This window comes from Macrobrachium rosenbergii, chromosome 13 (genome assembly GCF_040412425.1).
Source record: "Macrobrachium rosenbergii isolate ZJJX-2024 chromosome 13, ASM4041242v1, whole genome shotgun sequence".
NCBI classification, from domain to species: domain Eukaryota; kingdom Metazoa; phylum Arthropoda; class Malacostraca; order Decapoda; family Palaemonidae; genus Macrobrachium; species Macrobrachium rosenbergii.
This window is the reverse complement of record NC_089753.1, coordinates 13,584,680-13,603,003: the sequence shown is the minus strand read 5'-3', so window position 1 is coordinate 13,603,003 and position 18,324 is coordinate 13,584,680. Positions and strand designations below refer to the sequence as shown.

General features: G+C 34.5%; 1 protein-coding gene across 3 annotated transcripts in view; it reads left to right on the top strand.

Annotated features, from left to right (window-relative positions):
* Positions 1 to 18,324, top strand: part of LOC136844923 (uncharacterized) — a 647,158-nt gene that overhangs the window by 507,426 nt on the left and 121,408 nt on the right. The window contains exon 1 of one of the 3 annotated variants that reach the window (XM_067114272.1): positions 18,260 to 18,324. This exon is cut by the window's right edge and continues 380 nt beyond it. The exons of the other annotated variants lie outside the window; for them this stretch is intronic. The gene's annotated coding sequence lies outside the window, so the exon portion shown is untranslated. Of the gene's footprint in view, positions 1 to 18,259 lie in introns of those variants that run through there. 3 annotated transcript variants of the gene reach the window in all.

Below are 18,324 nucleotides of genomic sequence, written 5' to 3'. Positions count from 1 at the left end.
TACAGCTAATGTATATTGGCAAGGAACACTTGAGGAAATTCTGTACGAGGAAAACGTTGCAGCGGCCAAAGTAGGCGAAAAACAATGCTGTCGACCTCCGGCTTATTACACCCTTTTTGGCACAAGACTTACCCCTTTTGCTTATTTACCAGGCGTAGAGGTTTTTATTAACGCCTTTTTGGTGTAAGCTCCCTGACTTCCTGGTTGAACATTATGCACTTGACAGCGACTTTGCAACGTCCAGATGCATCTTGGGGCTCTAAGAGCAGGTTAATTATTTTATTATTATTATTATTATTATTATTATTATTATTATTATTATTATTATTATTATAGTAGTAGTAGTAGTAGTAGTAGTAGTAGTAGTAGTAGTAGTAGTAGTAGTAGTAGTGAAGAATAATTACCCTGTCAACCGCTTTATACAAAGCTTTCTAGAACTGCTTAAAGTTCGCGTTATCAGTCTGCATATTGATAACAGAAGATTAACAGGGCTCCTGAAGGCTAGCTATATAATTAGTTGAACATTTAGGCTAAACCATAGTAGATTTTGTTCATGTGGTCAGATTTTGTTCATGTGCACATGGTTTGATAATGTAAAGTGTTAATTTTGTCACGCATTCATAGGGAGTAAATATGAGCCCGTTTATTTCCAGAACAACATTCTGCTGAATGGAATGCCTTCATCTGAAGAAAGTATGTGGACTTTTATTATTATTTTGGGATTTGTTTCCTTTTATTTGTTCCCCCAGACAATGGTTGGAGGGGGGGGGATAGGGGGCGAAGGACGTATGACGCATGAAATCAATGTATTTACAGACTGCGTTGAATGCTTAGCTACAGGGATTATATTGACTAAGGGGATGGGGGTGGTTGCAGAGAGAGAGAGAGAGAGAGAGAGAGAGAGGGGGCGGGGGCGGGGGAGAGAGTACTTGGGGACCTGGTCACATGAGTCACGTAAACATCACCGAGATAACATGAGGCGTCTGTCTCATCGTGGAGGGGGGCTTCCTGACCACAAAAAATAGACAAATAAAAACACCCAATGGAAATTAAAACACATGTAGAGTGTCTGCCCTTTACCCACAAAACATCAACCCATTAATTAGTTTGTATCCTTTTGTTATGAGATGGCTTTCTGAGTTATGGAGGGGTTAATTTGTTGTAAATTTATGGCCGCCGTTTCAAGAATAGGAAATGACCTACATGGCATTGAAAGTCTGTGTGTGTGTGTTAATTGGAAACGGTGTTATCTCTCGCTGTTAACTGGAAACGATGTTCTTATAACAAAAATAACTTAGCTCCTTTCTTTTTCTCGCTGAGGTAAAAAGCACAATGAATTGAGAATGACCAGTCATAAAAAGGGAAATAAAATTGAGTTTCTCACTTGGGAACTGGTGGGTATTGTTGAAGAGCTTGAAATAGTCGTATTAACAGCTCTTGATTCAGTCTAATAAATTTTCTTATAATTGCAAAGGAACATTTGACATTGAAAATAACATTTGCCAGATGAATAACACACCTTGGTATATGATGGCGTGACCTAACGGCAGTTCGCTAAGTTGACTTCGCGTAGAATTACAAGCCAAGTTTTTAACGCAGATTGCAATAATTATAGTCTGTGTTATGCACTGTGAAGATAATCACATAATGACCATAATTGCCTACTTAAGTCCTTCAAATTTAGAGACTATCTCCTTCCGACTTTTGTAGATTAAATACGTTAAGCATTTCTCTGTTAGGAAAAGTGAAGTATTTTGCTTTCTAAGTCATTTCTACTATTTTAAAAACAAGATATTGTCACGAAAATGGGCGGTTGAAACCTGACACAGCCAGTGAAAAGAAAGGTGATCAGCATTTACTGTTAAGAGTTAACTGGGAGTCTCTTTCTTAAATGGACCTTTTTGAGGTGGTTCTCTGTTTAGGTTGATGTCCAGTAGATGTGTGCGTGTGTTTTATATATGTTTGTATATAGCAGTATATACAGTATATATATATATATATATATATATATATATATATATATATATATATATATATATATATATATATATATATATGTATATATGTATATATATATATATATATATATATATGTATATGTATATATGTATATATATATATATATATATATATATATATATATATATATGTATATATATGTATATATATATATATATATATGTATATATGTATGTATGTATGTATATATATACATAATGTTATGAGTGTTTTTATGTCTTTGATATATGATGGTATATATGTATGTATTTTTTAACGAATTTTTAGTTTTTTGTTTAGGTGTGTACTTTTGCATGTGTTTAATTGCTGAATATATTGCTCATATATATATATGTACGAATAATATGTACACGTTATATATATATATATATGTATATATGTACGAATAATATGTATACGATATATATATATACTGTATATTATCTATTTATATTATATATATTTAAATACATGTGTACATGCACGAATATGTACTTATGTATATATATATGTGTATGTGCAAAATATGTATACGTTTTATATATATATATAGATAACGTATACATATTATTCGTACATATATACATATATATATACATATGTACATATTTGTACATATACACATATTCAATATGTATATGTATATATATATATATGTATCGTATACATATTATTCGTACATATTCATACATCATATATATATATATATATATATATATATATATATATATATATATATATATATATATATATATATATACACATATGTACATGTTCGTCTAATGAAGAATTAGAGGAATTTATTTCTGGTGATAGAAATTCATTTCCCGCTAGATGTGGTTCGGATTCCACAATAAGCTGTAGGTCCCGTTGCTAAGTAACCAATTGGCTCTTAGCCACGTAAAATAAGTCTAATCCTTCGGGCCAGCCCTAGGAGAGCTGTTAATCAGCTCAGTGGTCTGGTAAAACTAAGTTATACTAAACTTCATTACGTACGTACATACATACATACATATATATATATATATATATATATATATATATATATATATACATATATATATATATATATATATATATATATATATATATATATATATATATATATATATATATATGTGTGTGTGTGTGTGTGTTCACATGAAATACAAACATACATACGCGTGTGCGTCTTATATTTACGTCCTATATTTGCATTGGAATTTAGACACTTCATATCAAGTCGTTCTGAAAATTGATCGCCAAAACATAAATTGAACTTATGAATATTAATTTCTCCATTTGAGTGCCGTGCTTAAACTCATTTGATGCGCCTGATGCTCGACATTTTTAACTGCGTTGACCGCCTGACCCACGTAATGGTCCTTGCTCACCTGTGTGACCTTGTGCACTGTCCTCTTTATTGATTTATTTGATACCTTTAACCCACGTATTAGCCTTCATGAGCATTTTTTACACCCTAACCTAAATATTAGATTAACTGGTATTCCCTGTTCGTAACACTTTCAAGAGGAGTGTCTGAGTTTTTAACTTATGTTGTGACCTTTATCCCAGTTTATGGTGGGGGTTGTGAAGAGGGGAGGGGGGGGGTGGAAGGAAAAGTCCTTGCACGTGTTTTATTATTTTTTAAATTTTATTTTTGTATTTATTTCCCATTTTCAAGTTATCGTTGGTAAGTACTAATCGAAAATTTATCATTTCCATTATTAACTATCATTAAAATAGTTTTACCAGATAACTGAGCTGATTATCAGCTCTCATAGGGCTGGCCCGAAGGATTTGTTTTTACTTATGTTTATTATTTTTTATATTTCGTCAGTTAAATTACAGTTTTTCAAAAACTTGGTAATTGGATCAATTGCAAATTCTGACAAAATCTATATGTATCATAGTTTTGTAGGAGGGAAACACGAGAAAGCGTGTTTATTTTTTCAACATAGTTCCTGATATCTTCAGGATATGCAGTGAATTGTGTTTCCGGCGATTTTTTCCTCTTTGGGTCACAAGTGTCGTTTCTGATTTTTTTCTTGCAAAGAAATAATTAGATATGATTTTATCCATTTCCTTCGCAATTTTAGACTGTTATTATGGCTTTTTAGAATGTAAGAGTAGGTTGCAAGAAATTTATTGAGATTGTACATGCCTTCATCTTATATAACAGCATATTAAGAACATGGTTTGCGTGAGTTAGAAAGTTTTCAGGACTTTAGTTAGAGAAGTAGTGAAATTTTCTATTAATGGATTGCATTTGGAAATGAATAAGGTTAGGGAAATGTGGGATTTCTGTCAGTGGAATTTTTTTCCTGTCCGACAGCCAGATTTTCTTTTCCTTTCCCAAGTGTTTTTATTAATGATTTATCGTTGATAGGATTCTGGAATCTCTCTCTCTCTCTCTCTCTCTCTCTCTCTCTCTCTCTCTCTCTCTCTCTCTCTCTCTCTCTCTCCAAGTGCGTTTGTGTGTTAGTATTTTGTTAGCCCTTAATAAGTCGAAGGTTGATATACTTAGCAGTGCTAAAATGTGGCCGCTGTAAGTGACCGGTATATTTACCGTAGACATTAATTGTATGAAATAAATTAAAGCTAAAAATGTCATTCTTCATCAGATGTATGTCAGAGCCAAGTTTATCTTAAGTCGAATTAAATTCTATAAAAATTTGATAAATATAAACTCTTCCTAGGGAATTCCACATACATGGTCTGGGTTAGTTTTTCTCAAATTTTATACATATTAGATAAGTAATGCATTTATGGCAGTGCACTTAGTGAGTCATTGTCCGTGAAATGGAAGTAAAAACATCTTTTTGAAATATTTTCATTCATCACCACGCCGAATGACCTACTTGGTTCCCAGTGCTTGGCCTATGGCCTAGACCTGGTGCTTCAGCCTAATCCTTCGGGCCAGCCCTGTGAGAGCTGATAGTTATCTCAGTGGCCTGGTTAAACTATTTTAATAATGATAATAATAATAATAATAATAATAATAATAATAATAATAATAATAATAATAATAATAAAACTTGAAAGAAAAAATAAACATTTATTACATACGAATATACTCTATACAATATTTGTGGACGATCAGTTTTTAAGGAAACTGGTTAGACAAGTGTGGTGACCCCGAAAGTGGAAATGAATGAAGGGGTCGTTAGGCCAACGCAACTTTATGTAAGTGAAGTGTGGATGCTGAATTCAAATGGAAATAAGACATGTTTTGTACCCCTAAGATAGATACGTGCAAGTGTATATGTGACGTAAGATTTGAAAGGGTGAAAAATGAGGTAATAAGGGTGCACTGGTAAAAAGTATCTCCTAAATAAAAGGATGAACTAGTTTGTTTTGAGATGGTTTGGTCATGTGGGAAAGTGTGAAATGGGAAAGTGCTAGCAGGGAGGAGGAAAGACCCAAAAGTGCTTGAAAGATGGTGTGAAAGAGGAACTGGAAAGGATAGGCTTCATGTCCAGGAAGCCTGGGCATGAGCGCAGTTTAGAAGTGGAAGGAGCCATGTGTATGTGTATGTGCATGTGTGTGTATAGGAAGGGTTGAGGTACTGCTGATGAACTTTGTGTTGTGGGATGGGGAGGTTAGTGTTGTGGAAGTTTTTTTTTTACATAGGCTTCATTGGCGTTTCAGCTGGTAAAGAATAACAGCGGAATTGATAGCTGTTCTCTTTTTCACCATTCCTTGGTAAGGGTGACTGGCTAATATATATATATATATATATATATATATATATATATATATATATATATATATATATATATATATATATATATATATATATATATATATATATATATATATATATATATATATATATATATATATATATATATATATATATATATATATATATATATATATATATATATATATATATATATATATATATATATATATATATATATATATATATATTTATTTATATATATATATTAGTGAGATACTCTTACCAAGGAATGGTGAAAAGAGAACAGTTTCTCTTTTCACCATTCCGTGGTAAGAGTATCTGTTTTTTTTGGGTAACCCTCAGAACATGAAAATAAATAGCCGTTAGTTTTAGCTTACTGAATACTAATGAAGGAAGTTCTCCACTGGAATAACACATTCATTATAGAGAAGCTTTGTTGTAGTTTTATCCTCCATAAAAGAAACTTCACGGCATAAGTGCCATAGTTAAAGATTAATCAATAACAGAATATGGTAGGAATCGAACCTTCTGCTTTATCAAGTAATCCATGACAGTAATTAACCCCTTTGTTATTTGATCATTCCTTAATTCACGACAATTTTTATTAAGCATGAAGTAACCTGACTCCAGCCTGTTAAATGCATGATTGCAAGTTCCTCTGTTATCAGGGTGTTCCTTAAATTCATGACGGTAGCTTATCATTAGCACGAAGTGGCCTGAAATTGCTAAGTAGGTGACCTTTGTCCATCCATAGTTAAGGATCTTGAAGGTCCTTCCTGAGAATGTGATGGTGGATAAGTGGGCGAGAGGAATTTGGGGGGAAGAACCTTGAATGTTTCCTTATGCATCTTGCTAAGGACCTCAGCGCGTCGGTTGTTGGTGTGGTAGAGTGGTACGAATTCCATTCGAACCTACTGATGTGACCAAATTGTTCGCTTACCTTGAGGATTGATTTTCAACGGAGTCGTTCATCTCAAATTTTGTGCGGGTGCGGTAGAATATAGGACATGAGGAGAATATTTTCTCTGCTCTTTTATATGTTTTGCTTTGTTCGAGATGAATCTATGCTCATCATCTGTGCCTCCGTTCAATGTTCTCATCCTTGTTACTCTCCACCCTCTTCTAACAATTGATCCATAGTGCAGCTGCGAGATTTTTCCTCCTGTTAACCTTTCCAAACGTTGTTACTGTTAATTTCCGTTTCAGCGCAGAAGGACCTCATAGGTCCTAGCGCTTGGCCTTTGGCTTAAATTCTACAGTATATTCTATTCTATTCTACGCTTATCATGTGAATTAAGCTTTAGATGTCCAAAATGTAGTTTTTATTGATCGGTTTTTACTATGCGGCAAGAGTGAGCTCTTGCATGCGCATTCACGTGCCTGTTTTGCATAAGAAGACTTAATTGGTATGTATAAGGAACCGAAAATAGTGGACTGTATAGATGCTAGATAATTGAAAAATGTGATGGTGGTACTGATTATGGTCTAAGAAAGGGAAGGTCTGTTCACAATTGACCCAAAATTCGACCAACTTCGCGCATGACGTCACGCGGCGAGCGGATGGGATATTTACCTGTCAGCCAGGTCGAGGAAGTATAGCAGAAAGGAGGAGGGTAAATGCGATCGTGATTTTATATTGTGTATTCACGTGTATTTTGGTCATTGTCATTGTAGAACTATGCCGAGTATTTGTGCACTATGGATGTAGCTCTAGTTCAGATAGAAATACTGGTCTTACTTTTCATAAATTTTCTAAAAAGGAAGAACTACGAAAGAAATTAATTCACCTGTGCAGGAGAAAAGACAAATTTAGTGCGGATTCCTCGAGGATTTGTAGTTTGCATTTTGAATCAACTGATTATGCAAGGAACCTTAAATGCTAATTACTTGGAACCTCAATACAAGACTTCTTGTACAATTAAAGAATGATGCAATACCAACAATGCAACTGCCTGCATCAGAGGACAAGTTTAGAATGTGGTATTCTTTTGAAGTGAAGTCGATGGTTCTTAATGAATCACTTTATATAGTTAATATATTACAATGTGACAAATATTTGCTACTTAATAGTTATTATGTTTTCTATTACCATTCATAACTGAATATTGCAAATGATTAGATGCCACGATTCCCCTGTTTGGATTTTCGGTGGTGTGCAAGGAGAGAGTAAGTGTAGTGGTATTCTATCCAAGTAAAGTTAACTATTCATAATAAATCAGTTTATGTAGTTGAATATATTTACAGTATGACATATATTTGTCACTTAATATTTACTAAGCGCACTATTACCACTGATAATCAAATGTTGCAAATGGTTTGATGTCACGATTTTCACTTTAGATTTTGGGTGGTGTACAAGGAAAGAGGAGATGTAATGTAAATAAATTGTTTATATTTATTTTCTTTACAATTAAACGTCTGAACATTCCAGCTGATTTCCTATAAAGCCTACAATCATCATCAACGTGGTTTACGAAATTTTTCTGTTTTCAAACTTAAAAGATAATTGCTAGACTAGAGCTTAGGGTCGCGGAATTAAAATACCAATATTCCATTTGGTGAGTTAAATTGTTGACCTAGTTAATCATTTTGCAATACCTGCACAGTTTCTTGTTCCTTTGCCCAGTAAATAGCATAATTTAAGTTGACCATATGCCACCAATTATGGACTTTGGTCCAGGGAATTGAAATATCAAAACTTCCTTTGGTGAATAAATTTTTCACCTAGTTAATCTTTTCATAGTACCTGAGCAATATTTCGTTTGTTTATCTGCCAGTAAATATAAATATAACTGCAGTTGACCGGATGCCACCAATTATGAACTTTAGGTCAGGGAATTAAAATACCAAAGTTTCCTTTGGAGAGTAAATGGGTGACCTCCTTAATCTTTTTTTAATGCCTCGGCAATATTTCCAATGTTCTTTGCCCCGTAAATAATATAATTGCAATTGACCGGACGCCACCAATTATAAGATTAGGCCTAACCATACAGGTAATGGTAAATTGTTTTCAGTTGAACGTAAGTCACCAGTTATAACTTTTCTTTTTTTGTACTAAATATCAGTTGTAAATATTACAGGAAATTACGTCTCTACCAGCCGGGAGTTGTTTCTTAATTATATTCTTGACGTTATAGTCAAATTCAATATTCTATGAATGAAATAAATGTTTTATCGCCCTTCCATTACATTTAAAAACAATTAAACTATTGCATTTTGCTTAATCACATTTTTACAAAAATATTAGGTAAATCTCGTTATTAAAATTAAAATCTTTTGGTTTATAAACATTCCCTTCTGAGTCTTTCTCTACCCACCTCGCCGCGTGACGTAGGTGTAGCTCCGCCTACCTGCGCGTGAACAGAACAGACCTTCCCTTTCTTAGACCATCTCTTTCTTAGGCCATGGTACTGAATTCCTTACGCCTGACTTGACGTAAATTTCAGTGTTATGTTACTTTCTTTAAACATCAGTTTATAGCTAATTGAAATTGTTTCAAGTTGTACCGGTAAGATAACATGCGGATCGCATAGCAGCCAGTCATAATTTTGCGATTTGCCAGTCAATCTGACATCATAATAATAATGGTCATGCTCATCGTGACATCTATCAGGATTCCAGGAGGGTATGATGAAATAATATCAAGTAACAAAAGATTTGAGATTTGGATTAATAGTAAGCTGTTCTATTGACAAGAAAAACGTTATGGCGAGAGAAAAACATAGATTTCATTAAATTTAAGGCCTGAAGGTATTAAAGTTACAGAATGTAGAAAATTATCTATCCTTTTACTGTTTAGAATTAATATTGTTTTACTTATAAGTAAAATTAAATATACAGCTCATAAGTACAATTAATATAAAGCTCATGAGCTGTATATTTGACGTTTAAAGGTTTTTTAAATAATACAAGAAGGAGCATTACAGAAATGAATGTACATCTTTGATTACGATCCTTACTCCTACTGTATGTCATCCGGTTGTCAGTGATTATTTATGAGGGAATTACGGTTATGTAAAGCCGGTATTCCTGTCTGTATCCTGACATTACCGCTTTAGTCATGTCCAGAAAGCTGCCGTGACCTTTGCAATAAAAAATAATGTTTTTCTAAGCCGCAAATGCCAGGAGGGGGAGGAGTTCAAGGTCACTGTGTTTTCTGATTATGAAATGCACAGGATTTCGTCAAAGGATTCCCAAATGAAGATTAGAAAACAACAACAGCTCTCACCTTAATAATATAATTGATAATAATTGGTGATTTTAATACCTAAATTGAAATACTGCTGCGACATTTGTTGCATTAGATAATTACAATAGTAATTTTTTTAGTTATATCTGAACGTTAGCGTACATGAGTTCTTTTTACTATAATAAGTCGTCTTATTTAAAAGGGATTAGTAAGTTGGTAATTTCTTGGTTTTGGTGGTGGTGTATTTTTGATGTTTTCCGTTGGGGGTGGGGTTTAATTATCAGTGCAATCCTCACGCTCAGTGCACTGTTGGCATTTTTATATTTATCGTAGGGGTGGGTAGTTCTTTGCAGCGTCCCTTCGGTCCCTAGCTACAACCCCTTTCATTCCTTTTACTGTACCTCTGTTCATATTCTCTTTCTTCCATCTTACGTTCCACCCTCTCCTAACAATTGTTTCATAGTGCAATTGCTTTGAGGTTTTCCTCCTGTTACACCTTTCAAACCTTTCGACTATCAATTTCCCCTTCAGTCCTGAATGACCTCAAGTCCCACCGCTTGTCCCTTGGGCCAAAATTCTATTTTCTATATATATATATATATATATATATATATATATATATATATATATATATATATATATATATATATATATATTTATTTATATTCGTTTTCTGTTATTTTTGTTTCAAATTTTTGCAATTAAATAGTATTTATTTGGCTTCCACGAATCAGCGGTTGTATCAGCAGTGACCATGTGCTTTTTTTTTTTACGAAACAACCCCTTATAAAGGAAATAAGTTTAACGTTACAGTAAACCTTGTTGTTAAACACGGTTGTGATTCCCTTCAAGAGTTAGAATCCACTTTTTAAGTCTTCCACTTCTAAGTTGTTCATGATGAATTGTGGGGGAGGGGGGAGAGTAATTTAAAGTTGGGTCAAATTGTAATGTCTTTGACCATTTTAAGAAAAGTAAATAGCCTAACGTTTAAGAGTAACAACTTGGACAAACAAGCGCCGTGATGCGATTGTTTATGCGAATGTTGATTTATGACGTTGAATGCACGAGTCCATCCTAGTTTTTGATCGCAGGTGTGTAAGACGTCCCTGAAAATACACCCACTCTTGTTCCTCAAGTTTGTCTTGGTATATATTCCGGGAAAGCCTTGGTCTCGGAACGTGTAATTACAAGTGATGGTTATCTGTCGCTTGCACTTGTTAACTCTCTAAGGCACACTCTAATAAATGAAATGGGACGCTGTGTAGAGTCACGTTATTGAGGTCAAGGTTTTATAGACAATGGAATTTGCGTGGAATACGGTACCGAAGATTTTTTTCGATTAATATTGGAATATAATATGGCTTTTGAAATATCTGAGCGCCACCAGCTGAAATAAGTTCTCTCTCTCTCTCTCTCTCTCTCTCTCTCTCTCTCTCTCTCTCTCTCTCTCTCTCTCCTCTCTCTCTCACACATTCTTTACCTTGAAACGTAATTGTGTGTTCCACTTGTGACGTGACTTATGGAGGGGCATTCGTGTATAATTTGTAAGGAATTTCCAGTAAGAGAGCTATATTTGTTCTAAGTTTTTTTCTCATCTATTTATTTTTCATGCTGCCATTGGCAGAACTAAAAAAAATAAATAAAAAATGTGCCGAAGTTTCTTCGGCGCAGTCGAGTTTTCTGTATAATGTCTGTATGAAACTCTCAGCCACGGTCCGGTGGTGACCTGTGCTGTTTGCACGTATAGCGTTGCTAGACGCACGACCATGGCTAACTTTAACCTTAAATAAATAAAAAAAAAAAAACAACTGGGGCTAGAGGGCTGCAGTTTGGTATGTTTGATGATTGGAAGGTGGATGATCAACATACCAATTTGCAGCCCTCTAGCCTCAGTAGTTTTTAAGATCTCAGGGCGGATAGAAAAAGTGCGGACAGACAAACAAATAGCCATCTCAGTAGTTTTCTTTTACGGAAAACCAAAAAAAAAAAAAAAAAAAAAACCTATAAGAATGGAACCAAAAGCTGGGTCATAAGGAATATCGTTAATTGAAAGAAAAACAAAATTTGAGGTCAACGTTTATTGTATAACGGTGATGGTAATTTTCTCCTAATATAACGCGTCACGAGAGATTGAATTAAATCCCAGCCCCGTGATTATCCCTGAGTCTATTTCACACTTTCGCCAGAGAGTGACATGACGTGACGAATTTGATTTTCTGTGCTTGGAAGGATTTCGCCTTCATGCTGCCGACCAAGATAGTTGCTAGGATTTTGGTATTAAAAGACTGCCCACTTTTGTCTAAATAAATTATTTTTCAGAACACCAGCTGTGCATTGTCGTTTTTTGAGTAGCCCTTGAATTGGTTTTAAAATGTCGAACTTCTTCGCCTAAATGAAAGTATAATTCTTTTTTTACATTCTCAGTAGTTTCATTGATTTAGTTCCTTTTCCGCAATGAAATTACCTTAAATGCCACTCCATAATGTTGCGTTGTCTCATGCCAGCGAAGTGACTCTAAAGGTAGTATTCCCCCTCTGACTGCCAGAAATGCCTCATGAAAGTAATGCTGATATAAATTATGGATCAAGGTTTAAGCCATTGACATGGAATCTAGAAGGTCAAGAAAAAGAGAGCTCAAGACCATTGTTCAGTTGTCTGTGCCTTCTGGTGGTATACGCAGTGTTCAGTTTACTACACGACAACGACGGTAAAAGCTGAATGCCATATACGCTTCTCCTGGTATGTGTGAGGGAAGGTCCATATATACGGACAAAAAGATAATTGTGGAACATTTTTTGGGGGTTGCCACAATAGTGTGATTCTACCATATACGAGGCACCATTGCCTGGGTTTTTGCCCTAAATGATATACATCCATCCATCCACCATATACGAACAAAAATAAGTACGGAACACTTTATACTCTCCTGATGGGATGCGTTAAAGATTCTCCAATGTATGAACAAAGAAAGTAATTTTGCTACACCTGATAAGCTATCGATTGTCTGCGCTTGACTCTCCCGCATTTTTGGAATGTTATACGCTCCCGTTGTTGTGCGTGAGAGAGGGTTATGCGTATAAGTACACACAAGATAACTGTGGAACACACTATACGCTTCTGAAAGTGTACGCCAGTGTGTGTCCGGTATATATGGATAAAAAGTATAATTGTCGAATGACACATATGTCCTTATTGAGGATATGCTAGAAATGTTACATATGGTCGGAAACAATATCTGCCTTCAATTTTAAGGGTTTGAGATCCTGTAAGGAAATGCAGTCCAACTGTGATGTAGAAGGAAGTTTTATCTTCTCTTCGCATGAAGACTACGCCTTCTCAGGGAGAAGAAGTCTTCATGCTTGGTGATGAAGTGGGTTTTTCTTTTCGAGGTTAGTCTCCGGTTCTTAAGTAAAATTTACGGATACATTGTATTTTGTATACTGTAGGCAGTAATCTGTCAAGAACTGCTCAGATTAAGAGGTTTAGACATCCACTGCCGCATGCACCAGACCCCAAAGGTTCATTGCTTTTTTTTTTTTTTTTTTTTTTTTTTAAGGAACCTTCGGTTCAGACCGCCTATTGCATTTGGTGTTTGGTACCCCTTACATGAGTGTATAAATATACATATATCTATAAATAAATATCTGAATCTATACATATAAATCTCTCTCTCTCTCTCTCTCTCTCTCTCTCTCTCTCTCTCTCTCTCTCTCTCTCTCTCTCTCTCTCATAATATGTATATATTACCATGTTTCTGATATTGTCTTTTCTCTGGAACCCCCAACGCGATAACGTACATAGCAGAACGACACGGGCTTAACTATTTTATACTATTACATAGCAATCCTTCCCTTTATCCATTCTTCATACTCTTTATTCTTTTTCCTTTTTTATTATATCCAAACGGTCAATGTCTTTACTTATCCCCTACCTCTCCTTCATTCTTTGTCTCCGTAAGTAAAAAGAATTCTCCTGGTTATGCTTTCATAGGTTCAGATCTTCTTCGTTTTTAACGTGCCTTTTTTCCCATTTTTGTATGGGGTAAGCACGATGCCTTCTTTTTGAAGGACTTTGATTTGGCGGTGGGGTAGGCTGTAGCCTCGATCGGCTGCCCTGCCTGACATCGCTTACACCCCGGTAACAAATGTGTACATATTACAAAATTTCTTTTCATGCTTAAGCAAACAAGCTCACGCCATAACTATATCCCAAGTTTCTTTTCTGGCGTTTTGAAGAGTGGTATTAGATTCTCGGACGTGACATTGACGTCAGTGCAGCTGAGAGGTCAAATGGAAGAAAAAGGAGTGATCTGAAATAAACAATGATTCTTTATTCTCTTTTTCGATACAGTTTTGTACATTCAAAATAACTAAATTACCTTCTAAACATTCTCCCTCAAATCAATTTTCTTCTAAATCACAAAGCTGAGAGCTCTACGGGAATTTAATTGCACCAAAAACTAACATTCTTCCAAAACTAAGCCATATCCTCTGACTTCTAAAGCATATTTAATATATAGTAACTAAACTGTAGGTATGTTGTTTAGACACTTTTTTTTCTTTCTCCACAGTTAAATTTCTCCAAAGTTATATTGTCACATCAACTCGCGATTCCACTTCCTTGCCAGAACGCAATTTGTTGACAACAGTCAAGCATGTATTGTGTGAATGCCCAAAATATAACCTGCAGCAGTTATCAAATTTTGGAAGTAGATCAGTGAAGAAAATTTTGTCAATCTGCTACATTTTCTGTAATACCAATTTTAATGTACATGAGGAGCTGTGATTTAATATAATATGAAAATAAGTAAATAATAAAAACACGAAACCCCTTAGGGTTCTAATAAATTTTAAAACTAAATTATAAAATGTTGCTTAACTTCTGAATTTTAACACCTTTTTAGTGAGTATATATGGAAACATGAGTATAAATGTTTTTATTGTGTGAGTGTGCTCCAGTATGAGAGCGCATGCCTTTGTGCAGTTTTTAATTTCATTTTCATTCATTCACTACCGTACCGAATGACCTGTTTGGCCTAGACCTGGAATTTCATCCAAATCCTTCGGGCCAGCCCTATCAGAGCTGATAGTCAGCCTAGTGGTCTGGTTAAACTGTTTTTTTAATAATAAAAATCCACTTCCTTGCCTGCCTTTATGTGGCCAACATTCTTCGGTTCTTTTATATCTTCTCTAACTCTCAATCTTTTGTCGTAGACGAGTTATCATATTATACTTCTCTTCTACTGTGCCTAGAAGATTGCTGTTTTCCTTTATTTTTCCCATCTTCATAGCATTAAGTATATTATTATCCAACTCAGGTGTAATAACTTGGTCTCTGAGATCGTTTATTTCTTTATTACAGCCAAGTTCATTCACCTTCCGAAGCCGCAAGTAATCCTACGAGGACGCTGTCATCCATTTCTTGGTGTCTTCTTTCCATGATGACAACTTTTCCACTTTAAAAGGAATCACGTTCCCTGTCCTTCCACGCCTAACATGTATTCATTTTCAAATTTGACACGATTTTGTGAAATTTTTAAATTTTTGAAGTAAGAAATCTGATTTTTTTTATTTATCCCGACAAATTCCTATTAAATGCTCGTTTAAAGGTGTGTTGATACTACAGGGAATAAGGGAATGGAATGGAATGTAAAACTGGTTGCTCTAAAACTATCAACTGGTGTGGTCGAGGTTTGCAGCTTGTCGTCATTGGACAGGTTATGTCAGTTGTCACATTATTTGCCTTGTTTTAACACTTAAAAAAAATTCCCATATGACCAAAACATTATCTAGAAACATAATTTCTTGAGCCAAAATACAGTAACCCACGCCAGTAGTCATGTGACAAAAAACCGTAATACAAAATAGAAGGCCAAGACACTGATGGTGTTCAATGTAAAGCAAAAATTTTTACTTGTACAGCACAACATCAAGCTGAATTACAGAGTATTTTCTTTTTAAAAAACGCTTCCACTCCCTTTGGGTGGTTTTGTTCAGCTACTGTAGATACACCAGGCACCTACGGCACGAGAGTTGCCAGATAGTCTAATACTACTGCTGTAAATTAATAACTATAACTGATGTAAACTTAATATTATTACTGTTATTATTTAGAAACTTAAATACATGCCTTTTACAGTATAGATTAGCCTACTTAGTCATATTAAAGCAGTAGTGGTTATGCTAATGTAACTGCATAATTATAACTGTACAGTACTTGAAAAGTACTTAACTTTTCAAGAACTTTTGGCCCAAGTACAGGTACACTGATTTTGAAAATCGGAAGTGCAAGTACAGTTACTCAGAATTTTGTACTCAAGGACAAGTACTTGAACCTGGACCCAAACCAGACAAATACCCATAGCAGAGTTTCTATGTCAATGATCCTTGTATTTGTGACGCCAGATAACGTGAAATAAATCCCTCAGTGCAGAGTTAATAAAGATAGAGTTAATATATATTTTAAAAAGCAATGGTGATGTTCATGACCGTTGGCATCCAACGAAATCAGATGTGTGCTATTGGTAGTTTTCTGGTTTCAAAGGTTTATTAAGAAAAAATTAAGTTTTTAAGGGAATTGTTAGGCAAAGGACGTTTACTAAACCTTACTTTCTGGCCAGTTTAAGGGTACGTGTACGCAGGACCGAGGTTCTTAAAAGTGCAAAGTTGTTGTTCTTGGAGTTTTTAAAATTAGGGTGACCTTGAGCGAGAAGGTGCTGTTCCTTAGGGTGTTATCCCAAGGACCAGCTCAGTAATGTACGGTGTTATCCCGAAGACCAGCTTCATATTGTAGCAACAAGACCAGTTCCGTTCTTTGCATCCAGTTTCATTTTTTTCTTTTGTCAGATTAGGCAATACTTTCTTTCTACCGTCATTAATCATTGTTTTTGCAATGCCTGTATGTGAAGTTGATGGGCATAGATCGAAACAACACTTCCCTGTAACATGGAGGATTGTTATTTCCTGCAAGAAAATGAAGTTTTGTTGTAAAAAAACAAAAACCTTTTCTTAAGTAGAAAAAATATAAGTAAAATATATAAATGAAACATGTAGAGTAAGAAAAGACAAGCCTTGGGTAAAATTGGGAACAACAAATTGAGAACCATGACATATATCAGTGTTTTAATTTTCAGGGCGAATATACATACATATAAAATATTTGTGCATATTTTAAGCCTCTCTCTCTCTCTCTCTCTCTCTCTCTCTCTCTCTCTCTCTCTCTCTCTCTCTCTCTCTCTCTCTCCAGAATTGTAGTCATGTTTAATAGGCGAAAATTATTTTATGGCGTGTAGAATAAAGGTATCTGATGTATTTGCGTTCTAGCCACTTAACAACCCCTTTGTGAGCACGCGTGCTGAGGGCGGTGATTGGCTAATATTCAGAAATTGCGGCCAATCATCTTTTACCCTCCTACACGCGATATCATTTTTCACGAGCCCGTAAGTAAATGGCTGGTGATTCTGTACCTTTTTTAAGGGCTCACGTTTGACAGCTTGACATTCAAAGGCACTTGGAGTAAAGTGGTTCGAATCGCGCGCGCGCACACACACACTATCTATATATATATATATATATATATATATATATATATATATATATATATATATATATATATATATATATATTTAGGGTCGTATCAGAAGGCATTATCATTCAGGTTAGCAGCAAATCTCTTTGGGAACCCCGTCTACAACTCGCTACAGTCGTTAACCAGCGTGTACATAATTCACTGCTTACGTCAACTGAGGCACAGGAGAATTCTATCGGAACGTTCGTGAAACGTTTCTTGGGATTGGACCTAGGACCTCTTGCCGGTGGTGTGAGCTTCTAACAACTGGACCACGATCTCTCTCTCTCTCTCTCTCTCATATATATATATATATATATATATATATATATATATATATATATATATATATATGTGTATATATATAATTATATATATATAATTATATATATATAATATATATATATATATATATATATATATATATATATATATAATATATATATATATATATATATATATATATATATATATATATATATATATATATATATATATATATATATATAAAATGTGTGTGTGTGTGTGTGTATATAAAATGTAGATACATGTGTGTGCATATGTATATATAATATATATATATATATATATATATATATATATATATATATATATATTAAATTTTATTTCTATGCGTGTATGTGTAATTGTATGTGTAGTTTTGTAGGTTTAGTATTTGATTTTTGGAACTTCTAATGGTGAAAAGGAATTGAAACAATGTTTTGCAGTGCCGTAGTATGGTTCTGTATTATTAGAAATCATTATATCAAAAACAGTTACACACTGCTCCCTTACCCCACACACCCAAGGCTGCCAACGTCATCGACAGGCCAATCGATTACCTCGGATATGTTTGCACCCTTGTTTCGATTATAGAACGTAT